Source organism: Coregonus lavaretus, assembly GCF_964263955.1.
Source record: "Coregonus lavaretus genome assembly, chromosome: 5".
In the NCBI taxonomy this organism is placed as follows: Eukaryota; Metazoa; Chordata; class Actinopteri; order Salmoniformes; family Salmonidae; genus Coregonus; species Coregonus lavaretus.
The window spans coordinates 9,793,895-9,798,874 of record NC_139992.1 but is presented as its reverse complement, the minus strand read 5'-3'; positions in this window follow the sequence as shown (position 1 = coordinate 9,798,874).

Genomic DNA, 4,980 nt, shown 5'->3' with positions numbered 1-4,980 from the left:
GGTGGTTATGATGTGTCCTCTCTGGTCTGGGTCTTACAAGTCTTAAAAAGGTTATGTGGCGAAGGGTACCATGGTTACAGACAGACCCACGACGCTTGACGGTACGACGCTCTGGCAGACTGGCACCACATTACAAATACCAACAACCTCTTATCCTTTCTGTCATCACCGTAGGCCAGGTCAATACTAACAATACAAACAGACACCTGGAGGACAGAGTGACAGGTGAGCCTGTAAGTGTGATGGGAGGGAGGGGCTGGTGGGTGATGGGAGGGAGGGGCTGGTGGGTGATGGGAGGGAGGGGCAGGTGGGTGATGGGAGGGAGGGGCAGGTGGGTGATGGGAGGGAGGGTCTGGTGGGTGATGGGAGGGAGGGGCTGGTGGGTGATGGGAGGGAGGAGCAGGTGGGTGATGGGAGGGAGGGGCTGGTGGGTGATGGGAGGGAGGGGCTGGTGGGTGATGGGAGGGAGGGGCAGGTGGGTGATGGGAGGGAGGGGCTGGTGGGTGATAGGAGGGAGGGGCTGGTGGGTGATGGGTGGAGGGGCTGGTGGGTGATGGGAGGGAGGGGCTGGTGGGTGATGGGAGGGAGGGGCTGGTGGGTGATGGGAGGGAGGGGCAGGTGGGTGATGGGAGGGAGGGGCTGGTGGGTGATGGTATTGAGCAATTCTAATGAGTGTAGCCTTAGAGGTTAGTTGAAGAAAGTCGAAGAAACATTGCTCAGTATTTATAGGAGGTGAAAACATCAGAAGACATGAAAACATCAGTCTCGCTTGCCAGACTCATGAGAACAAAAGACATACCACAGTCTGCTAGCTACGACAGCAGAACAGGGGGAAGAAGGATGAGTAGATCTGCTGGCTGTACTGTCAGCATCCAGTCCTCTACAGGGAGCCCTGGCTTAGTGTGTTCCCAGCCCAGGCCGTCTGGAGAGAGGCTGGATCGAGGCACCAGGACGCCAGCCAACACAGCCTGTCAAGGCCTGCCTAGGCTCCACACTCTCCTCTCCAAGACCAGGACTGCATCACAAATGGCACCCTATTCCATATACAGTGCCCTGGTCAAAAGCGGTACACTATATTGGGAATAGGGTGCCGACGTACCCCAGGACGTTAGTCTGCCCTGAAAGCACAGCACCCACACTAGCAGACAGACTCACCATCAGTGGCACTGAACCAGGGATGCATGCTGCCACATAACGTAAGGCACTCCCTCATTACAGATACAGAACCCAGAAGAAGAGGAACAGTATAGCAGATCACTCCAGGGATTCTAATCATTAGCCTTGCCACTGACTGCAGAATTTCTAGCCAGCACATCAGCTAGCCTATAACAACAGCAATTGTATCTTTGTTTCAGCTTAAAGTGGGATCATTAATCTATGTCTTAATCTCCACAGAGAACACACCATGTGAGGTAATGAAGAGGGGCATCAGGAATACAGCAAGAGAGGCTTTCATGCTGGTGAAATGGGTCATATGGACCAAGGTAAGCCTGTAAGTGTGACTGTCTACATTCCAGAGCCATGACCACAACTGATGGGAGGGGGCTGGTGGGTGATGGAAGGGAGGGGGCTGGTGGGTGATGGTATTGAGCCATTCTAATGAGTGTAGCCTTGGTGACGGTAGTTGAAGAAAGTCGAAGAAACACCGCTATTTATAGGTTGTAAAAGACTCTTGAGAAGACATGAAAACATCAGTCTCGCTTAGTTGCCAGAGATAGATCTCTATTCTCTGTTGCTGATATACTGTTAGTAATTGGTTTACCCAGCTTTGCATTCAAAGGCACTCGGCATCTCAGAAAAAAACAGTTCTGTGTCAAAGCTGAGAGAGATACCACAGCACTCAGCTGATACCATAGATTTATCAGGGAGTCAACTAGGCCTGGCAGACAAGCAGCCCTGTAGCTGGGAAAGAAGACACAGATATAGGAAGATACAGATGAGGATGTTGTTATAGATGATAGAGGCTGCTTCCGTTGTTGGCTGCACTATCGACATATTCACATCTGATTAATTGTTACACTGTCAGGGCGTGTGTAGGTGTGGTGTAGGAAATCAGATGCAGGACGCAGACGGTAGGTTCCAAAAGCTGTATTCCGACCCAAAACACAGGCAACAGGGCAACAAAGCCCAACAGCTAAACTACGCCCAAGGCGTGTAGGCAAAATGCGCACAAAACAGGTGCGACAAAATATGTAGTGCACGAAACAAGTGCAAACGAGCTCCAGCGCAGTGGAGAGAAATATGCTCAACCGAGCAAACACAACACTGACGAAAACAATCACACACAACACAAGACAAACACAACGAGAAACTTATAGGACACTAATCACGTAAAACAGAAACAGGTGTGACACAAACAGACAAAAGCAAACGAACATGAAAACATAAATCGGTGGCAGCTAGAATTCCGGAGACGACGAACGCCGAAGCCTGCCCGAACAAGGGAGAGAGGCAGCCTCGGCCGAAACCGTGACAGTACCCCCCCCTTGACGCGCGGCTCCAGACGCGCGCCGACCCCGGCCTTGGGGACGACCCGGAGGCCGCGGCGCAGGGCGCGTCGGATACCCCCGATGGAATTCCGTCAGGAGCGACGGGTCCAAGATGTCTCTCCTCGGCACCCAGCACCGCTCCTCCGGACCGTACCCCTCCCACTCCACTAGATACTGAAGACCCCCTCTCCGACGTCTAGAATCCAAGATGGATCTCACGGTGTACGCCGGTGCCCCCTCGATGTCCAATGGGGGCGGGGGGGTCTCCAAGATCTCATGTTCTTGGAGCGGGCCTGCTACCACCGGCCTGAGAAGGGACACATGGAACGAGGGGTTAATACATTTATACTCCACTGGCAACTGTAATCTATAACAAACCTCGTTCAACCTTCTCAGGACTTTAAATGGCCCTACAAACCGCCGACCCAGTTTCCGACAGGGCAGGCGGAGGGGCAGGTTTCTGGCAGAGAGCCAGACTCGATCTCCAGGTGCGTACACAGGCCCCTCACTGCGGTGTAGGTCGGCGCTCGTCTTCTGTCGACGTATGGCACGCTGCAGATGGACGTGTGCAGCGTTCCACGTCTCCTCCGAGCGCCGCACCCACTCATCCACAGCGGGGGCCTCGATCTGGCTCTCATGCCATGGTGCCAGAACCGGCTGGTACCCTAAAACACACTGAAAAGGGGTTAGTTGGGTGGAGGAGTGGCGAAGAGAGTTCTGTGCCATCTCACCCCAGGGCACATATCTCGCCCACTCCTCCGGCCGGTCCCGGCAGTATGTTCTGAGAAACCTGCCCACATCCTGGTTTACGCGTTCCACCTGCCCATTACTCTCCGGGTGGTAACCCGAGGTGAGACTCACCGAGACCCCCAACCGCTCCATAAAAGCTCTCCAGACTCTGGAGGTGAATTGGGGACCCCGGTCAGCCACAATGTCCTCGGGCACCCCGTAGTGCCGGAACACATGCGTGAATAGTGCTTCGGCGGTTTGTAGGGCAGTAGGAAGACCCGGCATGGGGAGCAAACGACAGGCCTTAGAGAACCGATCCACAACGACCAGGAGTGTAGTATTCCCTTGAGAGAGGGGAAGGTCAGTTATAAAATCCACCGAGAGGTGGGACCATGGTCGTTGTGGAACGGGCAGGGGTAGTAACTTACCCCTAGGCAGATGTCTAGGCGCCTTACACTGGGCGCACACCGAGCAGGAGGAAACATAAACCCTCACATCCCTGGCCAACGTAGGCCACCAATATTTGGCACTAAGACAGTGCACTGTCCGGCCGATACCCGGATGTCCAGAGGAGGGTGACGTGTGAGCCCAATAGATCAATCGATCCCGACACTCGAGCGGAACATACTTCCGACCCTCCGGGCATTGTGGTGGACTAGGGTCGGTGCGTAATGCCCGCTCGAGCTCAGAATCGAGCTCCCACACCACCGGTGCCACTAGACACGACTCCGGCAGTATGGGAGTGGGCTCCACGGACCTCTCCTCCCCGTCATACCGCCGAGACAGTGCATCTGCCTTACCGTTTTGTGACCCAGGGATGTAGGTGATCTTAAAAGAGAAACGGGTCAAAAACATACTCCATCTAGCCTGTCGAGGGTTCAGCCTCCTCGCTGCCCGGATGTACTCCAGGTTACGGTGGTCCGTCAAAATGAGGAAAGGGTGTTGAGCCCCCTCAAGCCAGTGCCTCCACACCTTAAGGGCTTGGACCACAGCTAACAGCTCCCTGTCCCCTACGTCATAATTTCGCTCCGCCGGGCTGAGCTTCTTAGAATAGAAGGCAACGGGGCGGAGTTTAGGTGGCGCGCCTGACCGTTGGGACAGCACGGCGCCAATACCGGCTTCAGACGCGTCCACCTCTACCTGAAATGGTAAAGAGGGATCCGGATGCGCCAGCACCGGAGCCGAGGTGAACAGGTCCTTCAGCTTCTTAAAAGCCCTGTCCGCCTCGACTGACCACTGCAGACGCACCGGGCCCCCCTTTAAGAGAGACGTGATGGGAGCTGCCACCTGCCCAAAACCCCGGATAAACCTCCGGTAGTAATTCGCAAACCCCAAAAACTGCTGCACCTCTTTCACAGTGGTTGGTGTTTGCCAATTACTCACGGCTGACACTCGGTCTACCTCCATCTTCACCCCTGACGCAGACAACTGATACCCCAAGAAGGAAATCGACTCCTGGAAAAACAGACACTTCTCTGCCTTCACATACAGGTCGTGCTCCACCAGCCTCCGCAACACTCTGCGCACCAGGGCCACATGCTCGACACGGGTAGGTGAGTACACGAGGATGTCATCTATGTACACCACCACTCCCTGTCCCTGCATGTCCCTGAAGATCTCATCCACGAATGATTGGAAAACTGACGGAGCATTCATCAACCCGTATGGCATGACGAGATACTCGTAATGGCCCGAGGTGGTACTAAAGGCTGTTTTCCATTCATCATCCTTCCTGATGCGCACCAAGTTGTACGCGCTCCTG